At 41.3% G+C, this 19,626-nt stretch overlaps 1 long non-coding RNA gene across 1 annotated transcript in view; it reads left to right on the plus strand.

The window, feature by feature from the left end:
• LOC128096848 (uncharacterized) overlaps nt 1-19,626 on the plus strand; it is an 87,670-nt gene that overhangs the window by 45,358 nt on the left and 22,686 nt on the right. The window contains exons 3-4 of the long non-coding RNA XR_008213756.1: nt 3,796-8,346; nt 8,598-9,668. This is a non-coding gene — a long non-coding RNA (uncharacterized LOC128096848). The remainder of the gene's footprint in view (nt 1-3,795; nt 8,347-8,597; nt 9,669-19,626) is intronic.

The raw sequence follows: 19,626 nt of genomic DNA on the forward strand, positions 1-19,626 counted from the left end.
CTCAAACCAACTGAGTCATCCCAGGCCCAGAATTCCATTTTTTTAAAGAGCAAATGATGAAAGAAATTATAGCTATTTTGGAAGTAGTAGTAGTATTTTCTCAGGAACCTTTAGTGTGAGTCTTACCAAATTGTTGGAAATGAAGGAACTAAGATTATGGTTGTCATTAAGTTGCAGGTCAGAGACAAAGATCTAGTTATAGGTCAGCAAAATCACTGGACAGAATGTCATCTGATAGTGTTCCAATGGAATTAAGGAACCAGTCCCTTACTCAGTCAAGTTACATTTACTTTTCAGCTAGACCTCAGACTCTTGTCTCAGATGAACACTGGCGTCCCCATGGATACGGGAAGTACAAGCAGTGGACTGGGTGGCACGGTTGCTGTCACTGTTTGTTGCTATACAGGAGACTGAACACTGGGTTTGGGGCATGCTGGGTGAGCATTCCTTATCCTCAGTCCTCAGTCCCTCGGTGAGACAGGGACTCAGTATGCATCATGGCACTTTCTGCTTCAGTCTTCCAAGGCTAGGATGACCACACAGACTGCCACAGCTGCCACCTCTGACTGATCAACTGGACTTTTGAAGTTTTGTTGAATTAAATAATTAATTAATTAAATCAAAGCCATTCCAATCCAGATATTCAGGTTGAGCTTTCTACTGAGAGTGTGTCTAATGCTTTTTTTTTTTTTTGTAATCAACAATAGGATCATTTATCATCAAGCTCAAGGGTTGAGATACTCATTTCTTACAGTATGTTTTTGGTTGTTTTTGTTGTTGTTGTTGTTTTGTTTTTACATTTTTAAAGGATTTGAGCTTTTGCTAAAACAAGAAACTGCCCATCTAATACTGGCTTATTTTCAAAATAAAGATGGTGTATCATCAAGTTGTTCAATAAGAAGCTGTCTGATCTGTCCTCATGTGGACTCATCTACTGCATAAATTAAACTCACTAGTTAGCCCAGGTTGGCCTTGCAGTCACAGCAAGCCTTCTGCCTCAGCCTCCAAGTACCCGGATTCCTGGTATGCCAAACTACCTTCAGCTGCCAGTGAGCTCTTACAGCAGCTGGTCCCTGATCACCTTCAGGTCAGCTGTGGCATTCCAAGCCTTAAGACAGAGTTCTTGTTATGCCTGAACAAGTTGGCATTTTGGTGACTTTCTCCAGTTCGGATTTATTTTAGGATCCAAGCACCTAGCTCTGTCTTATCATTCATGAATGAAGTACGAAGCAAAGTCATGACCAGTTTTCAAGGTTAAAATTTGGCCTAAATCCAAGATCTAGCAGTTCAGGGAGCTCCAGCCAGCTTCCATTTAAAGAACTTAGCTCTAAGCCTATCTTCTCTGAACTGTGTTACCCGCAAAAGACCTTTACATAAAGCATAAGTTCTTGAAGGTTATGTTTTCCTAAGGGGATAGCACAGTCTTTTCGCACTGTGTATGGCAGGGCCAAGCTCCCCACTGCTCCATTAGCAACTCCCTTCTTAGTGTTTTCATCTCCAGAGCAGCTGGTCTCCTGCACCCTCCCAGAATGTCTCAGCCCTTAGCCCAAACGCCCCCTCACCCCCACCATCACCCGGATCGGGTGTCTCTGAGTGGTCGCCTGCTGAGTAGTCTTCAAGGTTCTGGAAAATAAAATCTTCTACCTCCTAGGATCAGTGGGAACAAAAACTGCCTTGGTAAGACAGCCTTTGAGATGATACATCATTTTTATTTTGAAAATAAGCCAGTATCAAATGGGCTGTTGCTTATTTTAGCATAAGCACAAATCCTTTAAAAATGTAAAAATAATGTACTGTGAGAAAACTGAGTATCTCAGCCCCTGAGCTTGGTAATAAATGGTCCCATCACAGGTAATATGAGAAGGGCTTCAGGCTGGTGATGTAAGGAAAGGATGTGACAAGAATTTCAAGAGGTTTTCGAACTGTGTGCTAATGAAAGAATATTTAGAGATGTATTGTTAATATTATAAAGCCAAATGGTAGATGAGCATTCCCCTTAGTCTCACTCATAGTCATGTTAATATGTTTTGTTTGAATGTTACCCTAAGGAAAATCACGTGGTTTAACGTGACCATTTTTCTTACCTCTTGGTGATCTGATGCTAAGGTAACTTACTTTGAACTTCAGGGTTTTTTTTTTTTTTTTTATTGTTGTTGTTGTTGTTTTTATCTGTACCATGGAGTTAACATTTTTCCTGTAATAAAGATGAAATGATATACAGTCATCACTCAGTATCCATGGGGACCAGTTTCAGGAACTCCACATTCATTACCTGTGGACACCAACACCCGTGGATGCCAGCTCACTTTTATAAAATGACTTAGTATTTGCATATAACCTGTGCATCCCTCTTTAAATCATCAGATTATTTATAATAATAAACACTACCTAAGTAGATGGTAGATAGAAGAATGTGCTTTTCTGAGTTGGAGCTCAGAAAATCATTAACAATACCAAAATAAAAAAAAATCGATGTATTTTTCAGTGAGACTTTTTTTTTTTTATTTTTTTTATTTTTTGAGGATCATCTTGATTACAAAAGCTCCAATGTCTCTGGACAATACTAAACTCAGTAAAACCTGGCAAGAATCATAATTACACACTTTGCTGGCAAGCATTCGTTCATACAGTGAGAGCAAAGTTTCTCCAGAAGTTTCTGCATAATTTTACACTGTGTGCCCCTTCTTTTGTTTTGTTTTGTTTTTTTGTTTGGTTAGTTTAGTTTGGTTGGTTTGGTTTTTGGGTTTCTTTGAGACAGGGTCTCTCCCATCATATCCCTGGCTGTCCTGAAACTCACTATTTAAATGAGGCTGGACTCAAACTCACGGAGATCACCTGCTTCTGCCTTCCAAATGTGGGGATTAAAGATATATGCCATCAAGACCGGCTCTGTAGAAATCTTTCCTGAAAGGAGGACACTGGGGTACGGAGGTAAAGGGACTGGTGAGAAGCAGAAACATTTTTCCCAAATATTTTTGATTCCTGGGTGTTTGGACCTAAGGAAGGATACACAGATCTGGATGTAAATTGTATGTGTGTAATAAGATTGTTAACTCCCAAAATCTCTCTAGGGCGAAAGCTAAGTGAAAATCACCTGCATAAGAAAATGTAAAGTGAGAGCCTGTTTATTTTTTTCTTCAAAGTTATTTATTCCTCTGAAAAGATAGCAACTTTCAATTCAAATGTCATGTGCTAAGACATTTTCTGAGTAGCTGCATTTTGGAAAACAGAAAATTGTTTGGGGACAATTCCTAAGGCAACCCCAAACAATGCTAATCTTGGCTGTGTATAAAAGCTACTCAAAAGAATTGGTTGTTAAAAAAAAATGGAAAGAAAGAGATTTATCCCAGCTGTAGTCATCATTCCCCAGTACAAATTCTAAATTGCAACAGTTGGATGCCATTGTAAACAAGGCTTAAAGGGCACTTTAAAACTAGTAAACTTAATGGGTGTCTAAAGGAGAACATAAATAACAAATGTTTGTGTGCCATGCTGTGGGATAAAATATTGATAAAAATATCTTGATTGGCTTTAAAATGTCATACCTCAAGCCAGTTACAAAGAAGTGTACGAGTGGGAACCTGAAGGATGGGAAAACAACGCACTTGAGTAACGATCGTCATGGTAACCTGTACACTGCAGTGTAAGCCCCTTGCATGTCACTCATCTCCTGCAAAGCCCTACAGAAGATTTTGGTAGGAGAGATGATCTGCATTTTAGACATTAAAAATGAGGCAGAAGGATGTAAGAAGCCAAAATGATTAAGAATATAGTACTTTCCTGTCCTCTCCATAGATGAGGAAAATCTGAAGATGGCTTGCAGCTTTCACAGTGCAGAGGTCGAGTCAGTCCCTCCCACATCCTACTAGAAAGGAACTAGGTACGTGGACCACAAGCACATGGGGTGTCAATCATCAAAGCACTTGGAGAAATTACGATACTTCTACTCTTTAATAATTTGGAGATCGTCTAAATGTAAGTTCTGTGTATTCTGTGTATTCTAACTCTGTCCTATGACATTTAAAAAATTGTTTTTGAGCCCTTATGTGTTTTTGTGACTCAGACTAGTTCACAGGAGATAGTCCCTTGAGCTCTATTTTCAAATGAAGACATGTGAGCAACGGGTTGCTGCTTTGGAAATGAGCACTTTGTGAAACTCAGATACACATTTTTACTGAAAACAAATTTATCCTGGAGATTAAAGTGAGTTTGCATCTTCCTTGTGTGCTTTTTACAGGGACAGTAAGCACTTTGCTGAAGACACAGTTACTTAATTATCTGTGTACCACTGGTAATGTAGTCATGCCCCTTACTTTACAAAAAGCCATGCCAAAATTGTAAGTGAACTGTCTGTTTTACCAGTGAGCTTCTCTCTAGAAGATAAACACAGGAGTGGAAGACACCTGGCTCATAGCACCCAGGTAAAAGAGGATCAGGTACAACCATTACGGAATCATTTTGGAAGTTAATGGAATGGGCACTGACTTGAAGAATCATAGATTCTTAAAAACCACAGGACAGTAAAACATCTTCCAATTTCGTTTTAAGCAGCATCTTTTATTTATTTCTGTTGTCCAAAACAATAAAGCACTTTCATCATTTTTGGTAAATGACAGCAGCATTCCAAGTTTTAGGCAAGAAAGGCAACTCTAAGAGGTATCTGTTTGCATTGGTAAAAAAAGCAAGTATTGTTTGATACCTTTTGCTATCTTAAAGAATTTTAACACATGTACGCTCTGAAGGAATGCATCTAGTTTACATGGGAATGAGAGATAAAGAAGAAAAATTATGCAATGCTTTATAGTTTGAGGTCCCAGGCAGTGAGGGTTTAATTTGGGAGAGTTTAGCAACGGAGAACTGGAGAAGGGCACAATGCCACTTCCTTAGTCACAAAGGGTTCTTGCTGAGATCCTTATGTCTCTTGTTATCTTGGATCTATTCCTGTAAAGCTTGTAGTAATTTTCTAAAAAAAGAATATGAGGGCCTAACTGCTGACACATAATTACAGCGGGATGATGACGGCTCGTGCTGTAATCCACTATAATCAAGGCTGGATTCTCTCTGATTATATGTCCAGTTGTTCTCAGCCTTGAAACAGTTGCTAGCAATGTTCTTGAGAAGCAATTTCCCCTTGTTCTCAGTCCTTTGTGAAATCTGCTCGAGCATTTATTGTAAAATCTTGAAGACCTTATCCCCCAGGCACTCATTACCTTCTACATAAAGTGTCACATATAAGTCATTTATTTTAGAACTTAGTTGTGAGACCTGAAGTTTCCACATCGACAGAGAAAAATGAGGAATTGGTGAGAAATGACAAGGGAATTTTGCAAAAAAAGAATTCTAAGAAAGAAGAATTGTCATTGACCAGCTTGATCTGTAAATCTGTTTAGCATGAGTACTTTCTTCACACAAGAGGCCTCTACATGAGGACTCTGTTTTGTCCTGGAATGAAGAAGCACTGGCAACCAAGACTGGCATACTGCACTCCCATGTCACCCACTTCCTCTGCCTATGGAGGACATTGCTAGTTGGTCCAGTCAGTCTCAGTATGACACTGCATAAATAACCTTCCCTTTATTGTCAGTCTGGTGGAATGCATAATTTAGTATACACTTTGTCCTGCACCTTGGTCCAGTAATTCACATGAAGATCCTTTGTACATATCTAGTGGTGTATCCATGGGAGCTAAGACAAAGAAATGTTTTACCAATCTGTTATTTTAGTCTGCTTATACTACCATGACCAAACAGCACGGATCGTGGCTTACTTTCGCATAGTTCTAGAGGTTAGAAGGTCTAAGATCAAGATCTGGCAGAGGGCCATCTCCTCACTATGTCCCCATATGATGGAAAAAGAGCAAGTAAACTTCTTGGCGTCTCTTTTTATTAGTACTAACTCTACAATTTGGGCCCTACCTGTATCGCCCTATTTGACCCCAATCCTATAAAGACTCCGTCTCCAAAAGAAGTCACATATGGTAAGAGGTTAAACATAAACGTAGTAGGTGGAGGGGCACAATCAGTTCAAAACACAGGCATACATCTTGAGCCCTCTGGCCGAGGAAGGGCTGGCTGTCATGTCAGAAAATCTGAACTTGAACACAAGGGAACAGCATGTTCTTATTGTGCCAGTGATCCAAGGAGTTCTAGGCCGGGAGGGACCAGGCCAGTTAAGTGTAGATCTGATAATACTGAGAGAAGTCATAGTGGATTCTGAGCCAGGGAATGTCAGAGGAATGATGTTCAGTTACAAGTGCAAAAAGCCATGTGGAATCCAGTTTTGAAAGCTGGCTAAGGACAAGTGAGGATGTTGTCCTGACTCACTTCCTCACGAGGGCCTCTTGGGGATCCTATAACAAAGATCCATGAGTCCTGGAGAGCCCTTTCCTGATGACATTAAAGCCACAGAATGTAGACACCAAACTCTACAGAAGGACTGGCTATGGCTACTCATTCTGTCTGCTCATTCTCTGCCCAGAACAGTTGAAAATCACAGCTGCCTTCAGATGCAGCTGAAGTTTAGTCCATTTTCCATCTACTCTCTCTTTCAATGTTTTCCTTGCTTTCTTACCATTACCCTCCTGTTTTCTTCTCCTTCTTCATGAATGACTTAGGAAAATGCTTTGCTAAAGATTAAGGGAGGGCTAGGGAGATGATTCCGTGGATAAAGTGCTGGCTGCACAAGTATGACCTGAGTTCTGATCTCCAGCACCCACATAAAAAGTCAGGCTCGGCAGCATGTTCCTTTAGCCTCAGTACCGGTAGGTAGAGGCAGGAGGACCCCAGGGGCTCACTGCATAGCCAGTGTGGCTGAATTGATGACTACCAGATTCAGTGAGACCGTCTCTCAAAAAAATAAGGTGGAAGTGACAGGGAAAGACACCCAACATAAACCTCCCCATCTTTGCAGGGGCACACGCGCACACACACATACACACACACACACACACACACACACACACACACACACACACACACACACAGGATTAGGAGACACCTCTGTGGGTTTCAGTTTTCCTTCTTGTGGTTTATGCAAACTAGTCCATAGGCCTAGATTTGGCTCAGATGTCCGAGTGCATGGGGCAAGCAGACCCATAGCATAACACATACAACACAGGCCGCAGCTACTCTGGTTTGCACTACAGCATTCACCAACAGTTCTTTGAATGGAAAATAGCAACATATTCTGAAATTGGGACTTCATCCAGGATCTCAGGTGAAGACCAGATGAAAGGAGAGGAGGGTGAGTTTGGATCGGGAAGTGGTTTTGGTTGTGAAAGGTGAATTGGAGAGCCCCTGGTTTAGGGCATGAGCTCATAATAAAATCGCTGAGTCGTCTTCTCAATGTGGGATCTAACAAGAAAGCCTTGTGACTTAGCACAGATTTTAGCTCATGGTCAAAAGCAAGAGAAACAGAAATAGAAACTCTTGCTCAGAGCTGTGTAAAATGAAGCAGGTTCTTTTACAGAGCAACAAACTTCCTGACCCTATCAGCCCTGGAGAAGGAATGGTCCGAGCCCTTGTAGAGACAGAGCAGTAGACTCTCCCTATCAGGTGAGATTGGCTCAGACAACATTGGGCTGTTCATTATGACCGGAATATCACAGATTCTCTGGTTCTGTACGGCATGATCACAGGCACAGGCACCACAGCAGAAAATTAGTCGAGGAAAAACAGTGTTGAAATGCTGAGTATATGAGTTTATGAGTTCTGACTGTAGGTGCCAGGTCTGGGCATAGCAACTTCATCCCTGAAGCAAAGGCTGCCTCCTGTCAGTGAGGATGACCTCAGCTTATCAGCATTAGCATCTTGGGTCAGACTAATTTGCATATGACAGATATTAGCAAGGATGTAAAGATAATTCCTAGAAGAAATGACTGCAGGAAGGAGCATTTGTCACAGAGAACAGCTGGGAGGCTAGATGACTGGACTTCTACTCTTGGGGTTAATTTCACTGTATTTTTATGTTTCTTTTGTTTTATTAGCATATATTCACTGTTCAAAATGATGGGTTTCATTTTGACAATATCATGATGTAAGTCATGTACTTTTCTTATTTTATTCCACCCCATCCCCACTGTGCTCTCTCTCTCTCTCTCTCTCTCTCTCTCTCTCTCTCTCTCTCTCTCTCTCTCTCTCTCTCTCTCTTCATTTTTATTGTTCAGGCCTTAAATTTCAATGTTGAGACTGGCCAGAAAGTGTAGATCTCATTTGACTCTGACAAAATGATTTGATCTATAACAGCCAAGGCAGGATCACAGGAGAAAAAATTTACATCTGGAAGATGTCCAAAGGATGCATGCAGCTTCTCACAGGAAAGAGAACATTCCCATGTGGAAGATGATCCGTGAGTCAATATTGCTTCTCACCAAAGAATCAAATGCTAGGTGTTTTACCCCATCTATAAGGAATGTATATGTAAATGGGGCATATATAAATAAGACAGTTCTACATGGAGTATCTATAACAAGTATAAGAGGAGGTTACTTTGGTCAATCTCTGTTATTCCAAGTCCATGTGTTTATACCATTCATTGTTCATCTTACACCACCCAGCAGTTCTGAAGTACTAATGTCAAAACTTTGGTGTCCTTTCCAGAGAGGCCATCATTCCTGGTTGGATTCTTGTGGCAAAGAAGAGATGCCTAGATATTGTATCTAGGTGCCCCATTCAGCAGAGACATTGAAGTCTGATATCACTGAGATTTTCTGAGTTCTCTTGGGTCAGATTATTACTCTAAAAGGACAGAATGAGGTGTTAGGAGCTTCCATTTTGCCAGGAATGAGACAGAGTTGGATAGAGTGAAGTTGGATTTATTTTCAGGTTCAATAGTTAGCAAACCCTGGCATCTTTGTACTCTGAGTGCTAAAGCCTGCCTTGACACCAAATCCTGGCCTGAGGACATTCTTGTTTTTCTATGAACCACTCAAGTTCTTTGGAGGACCAGATATTTCCAAACTGTCCTGTGAGCTGTACAGAGAAGGCCTCTGCCCTAACAGCTGCGTCTGGAGAATCTGTCTATCACATACATCAATTTGCAAAGACTCAGATGTTTGCTAACTAATAGAGCAAGTGAGAATTGTAAGAGAGACTTATGAGCTGAGATGGAACTCCACCCAAGCCAGAGGGCATGCTGAGCTGAGGACTCTTGCCTTGAAAATGGTAGTGATAGAGGGCAGGGGGATAACTGAAGAGAAGTAACAACTTGCTTCCTTTCTTCTGGAGGTGTTGGGCATTTTGAGAAGGGAACAAAATGTTGTGAGAAGGGGAAGATGCTCCCTTCAATATGACCAACGGACCAATGCGATTTCTCACCTAGAGTACCTCTCTTACATGAAAGAGTGTTCACATCTGGAAGATGACCAAAGCAGGGATGTAGCTTCTCACCTACAGCGTTTCTTATAAAAGAGAAAGAGTGTGTTCATACTCTCTCTGGTCTTCACATCTGGAAGATGACCAAATGATGGATGCAGCTTCTCACCTAGGGTGTTACCTATAAAAGGAGAAAGAGTGTGTTCACATCTGGAAGATGACCAAAGTATGGATGCAGCTTTTCACCTAGAATGTTTCCAGTAGAGAGAGAGTGTGTTCACACTCTCTCTGGTCTTCACATATGGAAGATAACCAAAAGATGGATGCTGCCTCTAAACAAGAGTGCTGCTTCTGCAGGTGTGTGTGTGTGTGTGTGTGTGTGTGTGTGTGTATGTGTGTGTGTGTGTGTGTGTGTGTGTGTGTGTGTGTGTGTATTCACATCTGGAATGGAGCTTGTCTGGATCATTGGGCCAGAGCCTGGTCCATCCTCTTCTGCTGCCCACCCCAGCAGACCTGTGCAGGTCAGAGGGGCCAGACCCTTTAACCACCAGGTCTCTGGGGACAGCACCCTAGGAAGTGGTTAGGGGTGTGTTGGAACATTATGTGGGTTCACACTGTGCTTTGTCCAGTTCCCATGATGCAATGTGAAGAGGGTTAGTTCCTGGCTATGAGACTCCAGCTGTGTCTGGAGTCTGATGCCAGCAAACCCGCTACCTAGAATGGTATGACTGCCCATCCTTCTGGATTTGGTCACTGCAGTTAGTTTTCTAGGGTTTTGTAGGCAAAGCACCATAGACGACTGGCTATCGGACCAGCATCAATTTTGTTTTTCACAATCCTGGAAGTATAATGACTGGAGAAAGAATATGTTCTGATCCTCCATTTCTACAATTATAAAATGGGAAGAGAAATACCTACCCCATGAGGCTCCTGAAGAAATTTTAACTTATACCATTTGTAAATAACCAAAAGATCCTTGGGTCCTTGGGTCCCTGCTTGACTATTGCAAGATTGCTGAACATACATGTGAGTTATAGCTTGGTTTACTCAGTCACTCTACTGAACCTGTGTAGATATATATAAATGTAGGTTAATGTAAAATAACAGTGAAAAAACCCTGACATTTTAGATAATAGTTCATACATGTTCCTTTTTATAGAGTCTATATATGGAATTTTAGTCTGGGATAAATTCAAAAATGAAAGTTACAATAAATTCATGTATTACAAAATGAAAGAAGGCCCGGCTTTCATTTTGCTGCAGTATTTTTTTTTCTTTCAACACTTTAATTTTAGAGTGAAGCAATTCAAATTATGTTCCCTAATGGTCTTTGGTGTGCATTGTACAAATTGCAGAAAGAACAAAACAGAAGAGAGAACCCATTGCTATAATGGGTTTCATTTTTCTTCTTTCCTTTTTAATCTAATGTTTTTGAAGTGTTCTCCCATGGGAATAGAAGTTTCTTCACAAAAGTTGAAATGAAAGGGAAGAATTCTCCACACAGAGTGGCTCATAAAAACACGTTTCCTATCTCATCTCCATGAGTAGAATGGGTTTTGCTGACCTGATTGAGGAATGTGAGCATCATAAGTGAAGGTTCCTGATTGAGGAATGTGAGCATCATAAGTGGAAGTTCCTGACTGAGGAATGTGAGCATCATAAGTGGAGGTTATCTTAGAGGGAAAACTTTATCTCAGGGAAACAGAGAGGAAAGGTGCTAAGAGAGAATTTGCTTTTCCTTCTTGCTCCTTGCCTGGCAGAGCTGATGATTCTGTCCTTCCTAGAGGCAGACATCAGAGATTAGAGGTTTGTCAGGGGACAGGACAGATGTTAGCCCAGAAAGGTGTGTCCTGGGATGGGCAGGAGAACATCACAAATGGAATCCCTGGATGACAGGCTTAGTGACATTTTCTGATCAGTTGTGGGGCATTTTGAGGGTATCTGAACTGAGTTTGGAGATCTCTTTTCTTCCTCTTGAGGTAATTCTGCTGTCTTTCTGCTAATCTCAGGGGTATAGATAGCTTTCCAAATGCTTTACATCTTCTCTCCACTTCCCCCATGGGCCTACTTACTGAGGTCTGGTCCTAGGAAATGTTAGCACTTCTTCATAGGTCTCTCAGCTTTGCTGAAATGCAGACAATGTCCCAAATCCTTTCTAAATCACATAGTATTGCCAGATAAAATAAAGGGGCCCAGTTGAATTTAAAGTTTAGATAAATGATAATGCCTTAGTGTATGTGATCATTTTTATCACCACTGCCACCAAATACTTGATAGGAACAAGTTAAGAGAAAAGGTTCGTTTTGCCCACGGGTTCAGAGGCTTCACTTCATCATGGTGAGGAGCTGGCAGAGCGGCCTGTGTCCTTATGGGCAGGAAGCAAAGCAACAGGACGACCAGGACAAAATACAGCACCCAGTGACTTCCTCAAAACAGACCCACCTGCCACAGTTTCACTCTTTCCCCATAGCCGGTTCAAAGTTTGAATCCATCAGTGGATATTTATGTTTTCAATCCAGCTAATGAAGGCCCTATACCCTATGACCCAACTTATGCTCATTTGTTTGTTTTTCTAAGTTCTCTTTGTTGTTCGGTCCCTCCCCAATAGGCTACTAACTCTGGGTTTCCCACAGCAGACTTTGTGATGTGAACTGGAGTCTGTGCACTTTATTTTGGATGCTTTGAAAACATTGGTAAGGAAAGGGGAAGTGGGGCATTACCCACAGTGGGTGGCTAGAGCTGAGTCCTGTGGGCGAATTCTGAGAAACAAAACCCATGCAAACTCATCCCGCCCGTGGGCAGAAGCAGCTGCCCTGTTCGCACACCAGCTGTGCCAGTTGCTGGTTGAGAGCTCCATTTGGAGTGTTATTCCTCCCGTGTCATTGTCCCGAGAGATGGACAGTGACCTTCTGGCCATCTGAAGAAAAGACCTCAGGTAGAGATGCAGAGGCAGGCAGGTCAGAGCACGCTGCTGGAGACAGGGGAAATTATCATGCACAGGAACAGGGACACGGGCAGCTGCCGCAGACATTGCTTTTCCCTTTTAGGGTACTTCATGTTGCTACTGTCTCAGACTCTTTGCATCTCATCCCCACGGCCCTTTGTTCTATTTAGATTGTAACTTAAACTTGGAGTCACGACCTCATAGGGGGTCCTAATTGAATGTAGGGGTCTTGAAAAAGCTGGAAGAAGACTTATGACTGAGCAACGGCCCAAATCAAATCAGATGCACAGTGAATCCAAGGTGTTTCTGGAAGTGCTCACCTGTGTTACATCACCTGACTTCCCTGCAGCCCATGCTCACTTCACACCAAGCCCGCTCACATATCATGCAATTCCAACAAACTCAGTTAGCCTGAAACGCCTCTGCCCAGCTTGAGACTACCATATGATGTGAGTTGCAGTATTTTTACTGTAAATGCAAAGTCTCCAGCTCTTATAGAAATGTAATAGTTTAATTACAAAAAAAAAAAAAACCAACAAATTTTTCTATTGTCATTCAGCAGCGTGTGAGCATAGAATGGTTATATCATTGAATGGGATTGAGTTAGAATGTTATGATTTTAAAAACTGTGTTTGTGGAGCTGGAGTGTTTGATGCTTAGGAGTGTTTACTGCTCTTCCAGAGCACTTGAGTTAGACATCCAGTAAGCATATATGGTGATTCATAGCCAACTGTAACTCCAACTCCAGGGGATCAGATACCCTCTTCTGGACTCCCAGATACACACATTCATATACAGATACACACATGTGCACATAATTTAAAATATAAAAAACAAAAATTATAAACAAAACAAATATAAAAATCAACCTTTAAAAATTGCTGTTTGAATTGCTTTCTGACTTATCTTTCACTTTTTAGAAAAGTCATTCAGTGTATTTGGCCTAGAATTAGGGTAGAAATTTTTAAAAAGTCTGAAACAGCCCTGAAGATTTATGCCTTCTGCACTATGTATTTATGTGAAACAATGTACTCAGCATTGATGATCACTCATTAAAGTATCAGTCAGCTCTGAACAATGCTAAAGATGCTCTACATCTTGGAGGATCAGATATTCAGTCAACATTTAATTGAATAAGTAAAAATAAATAACCACACCCAAATCTTAATAATTTCAAATTGCTATACTTGAGACAGATTTTCTGCCAATTTTGTTGTTCATCAATATTTTTTAAAACTTTGCACCAAAGAGCAGGTCTGTGAAAGAGTAGGCCAACTTAAAGAGTCTTTCCTCATAGGAGGTACAAAGAATGGGCTCTCTTCCTCTGAGTGGCATGAAGTAATCTCTGATGGCTTCCTTCTCTCTTGGCTCAGAAAACCTTACAAACAATGTAATTCAAGTGTACTTAGTGTTCACTGTAATACCTGTCAAGTTCCCTGAGCTTTGGGGGTTCTACACATCTGAAAATCTACCTGAACATGTCACTTCAAGGAAGTAATGTATGTCACTCTGGTGATATAACAACAGACTTGGTAGGTGTGCCCAGGCCAAACCAGGAGGGAGGGGATGGGGTGGACAAAGTGTTAGTGGACCAAAAAATAGTGTGAAATTTTGCTATGTAGGCTTGAAAATGGAGAAAGGAATGTTGAACTGAAAGGTTTAGACATAGATCCTCTGGCCACTGAACACATCCAAATGAACAAAGCACCCAAGAAGTATCACCAAACCTGTGAAGCCCAAGGTCACGTTGACCTGCATGAGAGGTGTCCTCTGCCACACTGAGATGACCCTCACTGGAAAGGAAGACAGGAGAGAGGGGGCCTGTGTCCCAGAAAGAGAACCACGAGAAACAAAGCAAGGTGAATGGTAGAGTAACAAACCCAGGACGAGTGCAAACTCATACACACACACTGATTTGAACATAAAATATTTTTAAAAGAGCTAAAAATGTGATCAAACCAAAAACAATCAACAACTTTTCATATTTTTCAGAGAAATGAGGTCACAGGGCAAACTGTAGCTCCCCAAATTGGAAAGATAGACAATCAGACTGAGGAATTACATCCTACTGGGTGAAAATTCAAGCAGAAATCTCCCTGAGAATGGTCGGGGGTGGAAAAACCCAAACTGTAATTGGTAAAATGCTGAGGGCTCAATGTGAATATGTTGGTGAAAAATCCCAGGGCACTTGGTCAGTCATCAGGCACCCTACACATTGTGAGTCTATTTCCAGTATTGCCAGAAGGTTTTCACGGTAAATACTAAAGGAAAAAACACTCTTTGCTTTGGTGGAAGGAGGAGAGACGGAACTCTTGATGCCTGCCAGAGCTGTCTGTTCTTGCCAAGGTCTGCACTTAGGAGGATTGATTTTCCCAGAAGCTAAACGGATGGGTTTTATCAGACTGGAACCTGTCTTAGGGAAGAAAAAGAAGAAACCCTGATTCCTCCAGCCATCCTGCTTCACCTCACATTAACAGAACCTAAGACGTGCTGATGCAATTCACAGTCCAGGGACACACACTGTTAGAAAGTTGGGAATCCAACCACAGGGCCACAGACAATCCTTTTCCCCACACCACCTCACTGCCCTGCTGCTAAAGTTCTTTAAACCACAGTTCCTCTCATCCAGTATAAGAGCAACAATCAGACACCACGATGGTATCTGGAATTACTAGATCAGCAATGGTTTTTGTAAAGTTTCAACTGACACGGTGTAATTTTGTATATTTATGGACACAGTGTGAGGTATTTCAATTCATGTATACTAATTAGTAGATTAAGGTAATTGGCATTTCCATCACCTCAAGTATTTATCAGTTCCTTGTAGAGACAAAGAATTTTTGAAAACCTTGTGACCGAGTTTCTGTAAAATATACAGAAAACACAGGAGTAGAAAGATAATGTGAGCAGGAACACGAAGGCAGAAGCTCTACTACAGACTCTAAATGAAGGGCCAGAGACCAAATCACCAATAGAAATGACAGACAAAGAACGTCTTTACTATGCTCACTAGTAAATTACACGTGGCAGAGGAAGAATCTCTGAGATGAAATGTACAAAATCAGTAACTTCCCAAACTGAAAAACAAACAAAAATTCTGAAAAATAAAAATAGCAGAGTATGTAAGGATTGTCACACAACTACAAAGGATGCCACGTATGTGTGATGGGATCACAGGAGAGGGGGTGGGGAGCAAGATTTTAAAATAGTGACTGAGGATTTCCAGACAGGAAGCCATGCTTTCAGAAATGCCAGAGAAGACTAATAAATTAAACAAAAAAAGTGAGAAAGTTAAAAAAAAATTCTAGTTGGGCATACTGATACACATCTGCAATCCTATCACTCAGAAGGCTAAATAGAGGGGGACTGCAAATCTGAGGCCAGCCTGGACGTTTCAATCACTAAATGTCAGCCAGCAATGTATAGTGAGTACCTGTTACTAAACAAACAAATAAACTGTGCCTAGTCTGTAGTAGTCAACTTCTCATTAGTGTAACAAGAACCCAAAAAGAGGAAGTTGAGCTTAACTGACAGTCTTAGAGGTTTCCATCCTTTGGCTTTGGAGCATAGGAAGCGATCCACCACAGAAGGAGCAGGTAGCCAAGGAAACATACGAATCTTATGCAGTCAGGAGTTGACAAGGGAAAGGGAGAGGCAATGGTTCCATAATTCCCTTCAAAGCTGTCCTCAAAGACTAGAAGACACAAGAATCCACCTCTTAAAATTTCCACTCCCAATACCACCAAACTGAAGACTAAGCTTTAACATTTGGGGGACAGCCCCGACCTGAGAATAACAGTATAGCGTTTAAACCCAAGAAAGTCCAACCTAAATAAAATATCTTGAAAGAAACCAGTATGGGGAAACACACCTCTGTGGTGGTTTGAATGAGATGACCCCATAGTCTCCAGAACTTGAATGCTTGGTCCCTCGGTGCTGCTGTTTGGGTTGGTTTAGGAAGTGTGGCTTTGTTAGAAGGACTATGTCACCAGAGGTGGGATTTGAGAGTTTAAAGACTGACATCATTTCAAATCCATTCTCTGCTTCATGCTTGAGGTTTGGGATATGAGCCTTCAGATGCTGCTCCAGCCACCATGCCTGCTGCCTGCTGCCTCTACTCCACCGTCACGGAGTCTAACCCTTGGGAACTCTAAGCCCAAATAAACTCTTCTGTAGGTTTCCTTGGTGTTTTATCACAGCAGTAGAAAGGTAACTAATATACCTTCCTTACAGAGGATAGGAGGGAGCAGTTTTATTCAACTTCTCAGAAGCCATGTAGACAAAACCAGAATACCACGAGCAGTGTGGAAAAATAAAGACACCAGCAGAGAGTCTCCGCCTGAGGAACAATCCCTCAAAAGTGAAGGAAAAACAAAGCCTGACTGAAAAACAAAAGCAGGGAATTTGTTGGATTTAGAGATAACTTGAAAAAAATAGTAAAACAAGTTCTTCAGAGAGAAGGAAAACAATGTAGGCCAGAAATGCAAGTCTACAGGCAGAAGAACACTGGAGACGGAACAAGTGGGAGCAGGCTAAAACGAGTTTGTGTTATTCTCAGTTGATCTAAAAACCAGAAGTTTTATTTAAAGTAATAACAGTAGCAGTGTGTTCCATTATGTATGGTAGGTATGTATAACTGAAATAAACGAGGATAGAGGAGATAATGGGGAGAAACTGGGGTTATTTTGTAATTATGAATGCTTGCACCGACTGAAGCTTCACAGTGTTATTTGAAAGTGGATTTGAATTGGTCTTAAAGATAAGTCACAAACTATAGAGTAATTAATAAAAAAAAAATTGCTAGAGATATCTAAACTGAAATGCTAACAAAGAGCAAAGCTTGAAATCCTAAAATGCTTAGTAGGAACCACAAAAAGTAAAGACTGGAGAAGAAAAGTAGGAACATAAACAAGGGTAACTACTGGAAAAAAGTTAAAAGAAAGATAGAAGTAAAGTAAACTGTATTAATAGTCACCTTAAACATCATTGATCTAAATACTCTAACAACAACAACAAAACCAAATTATCTTTGGTTACATGCCTAGCCTTTAACGGCTGAGCCCTGTGGTAGTGAGGGTGAGGGAAAGATGCCCTCCCCACCTTGCCCCTACCACCTGTGGTGGACAAGGGAACTGACCCTCCCCCTTACTAGCTGTAAAACTCAGGAAAGTGGGCCCTGCACCTCATCTGGGCAGCAGAATAGAGCTGACCCTGTTGACACCCTGAGAACATGAGCGTGGGAGATTTGACCGCACCCCCTCATCGCCATATGGTGGTGTGGGCAAGAGAGAGATGTCGTCATGTTGTGTTGTGTCTCCCCCTCCCCGCCCACTGAAACACACACACCTATAACGGGTGGGAGAGCTGGTCCTGAGGTCGTAAGGGCAGGAGAACTGTTCTTACCCTGCCCCTTACCAGCTGCAGCACTTTGGAGAGTGGCCCTTGCACTTCACCTGGGCAACACAATAGAGCTGGCCCTGATGGTGTAGGTGTGGGAGAGCTGACCCTGAGGGCATGAAAGTGGGAGAAGCAGCCCCACCTCTTGCTCATCACCAAGGCAAGGTGTGGACTAGCCAGGGTAATGCTGAAGACATCACCCTGGTAGTGAGGACAGAGGAGAGCTGGCAGGCTGACCAACCCTACAACTACCCAGGCCCAGAACCAAGGTTATGAGTTAGCCCACCCCAACATCCGCCCCCATTTATGATCTGCTGAAGCATGTGAACGGGCCAGTACTGCAGACTCAAAGTTGCAGGATCTCCACGACACAGACGGACAACAGGATATCCAAGAAGAGGCCCAGCATCAATAGTGTAGCAGAAACCAGAGGCCTCAAACCAGACCAATGACTCTTTGCAATGAACACTTGCAAGTAAAGATATATAGATAGAAGGGTTTACTGCATGACTCACTGTGTCACACTACAGCTTCCATGACAAGACTGATTTTTCCTTTTCTTCTTTTTTTCTCTTAAATTTCATTTTATTTAATTGGGGGGGGGCAGGTTGCAAGGGCAGAGGGTAGATACAAAGGAACAGGGAAATGAATGGGGTTGAGATGCATGATGTGAAAGACACAAAGAATAAATAAAAAGAAAGTTTTAAAAAAAACAAATTATCAAGGTAAGTGAAGAATAATAACTGTATGCTCTCTAGAAGAATTCCATTTTAAGCTAGGTAGTGATGGCACATGCCTTTAATCCCAGCATTTTGGAGGCAGAGGCAAGTGGATCTCTTGTGAAGCCAGGCTGGTCCAGCAAGCTCCAGGGCAGCCAGGGATACACAGAGAGACCCTGTCTCAAAACAAACAAACAACAATAAGAAAAAATAATTCCATTTTAAATATGAAGATAATCACTGATTATAAGTAAAAGGGTGAGGTAATATGCCATGCCAACAAGAAAAGTGAGAATACGTAAGTACTTTTAGACAATGCTGACTCGAAGCATTAGGGGTAACGATGGCATTACATATTGATACTGAAAGAAGATATGGCATTTTTAATGTGCATGCAGAAGTAACTGAGTATCAAAATTCATACAGCAAGAACTAATAGATCTCCGAGGACAAGTAGATGAAGTCAGTATTATAGTTGGAAACCCAGTGGCTCTCTATCAGAAATGGATACCCTGTAACCTGGCAAGACGGCTTAATGGGAAAAAGTGTCTGCTGCCAAATCTGGCAACCTCAGTGGGCTGCTGGCACCCACAAGGTGGAAAAAAAGAAGCATCTCTGCAAGTTTTCCTCTGACCTCCACATGTATATTATGACATACAGTTAATAAGTAAGTAAATTAATAAATAAATGTAATTTAAAAAATGAATGGATTGATCCTACAGGCAGAAATTCAACATGGACATGGTTGAACTAAACAACAGCATATGTCAACTAGATATAATTGATACTATTTAGAGTTCATCCTCAAAAAAGAAAATTACATGTTCTTCTCAACCTTACATGGAACATGGTCCCAAACAGACCACACTATGGACCATAAACGTCCTTAACCAATGTAAAGGAATAGAAATCACATAATGTTTACTCTTAGTTAGCAGTGAAATTAAAGAAAAAATCAATAACAGAATGATATATGGAATAGTCTAAAAGTACACAAAGAATAAATAATACTTAAATCAAGAGAAAATTTAAATGATTTTGACCTAAACAAAAATGGAACTTATCAAAGTTCATGGGGACAGGGGTTGATCAGGGAAAGTCACTCTTATAGGGAAGCCAAGGTTCTAAATGTGTATGTTAAAGAAGAAAAATCTAAAGCAAGTCATCAAAGTTTCTACATTAGGAAACTAGAAAAAAATGGGTAAAGAAGAGTAAATAAACCCAAAGAGTACAAAGGGAAGAAATAAACATTAGA

This window comes from Peromyscus californicus, unplaced genomic scaffold (genome assembly GCF_007827085.1).
Source record: "Peromyscus californicus insignis strain IS unplaced genomic scaffold, ASM782708v3 Scaffold_11__1_contigs__length_118956290, whole genome shotgun sequence".
NCBI lineage: Eukaryota > Metazoa > Chordata > Mammalia > Rodentia > Cricetidae > Peromyscus > Peromyscus californicus.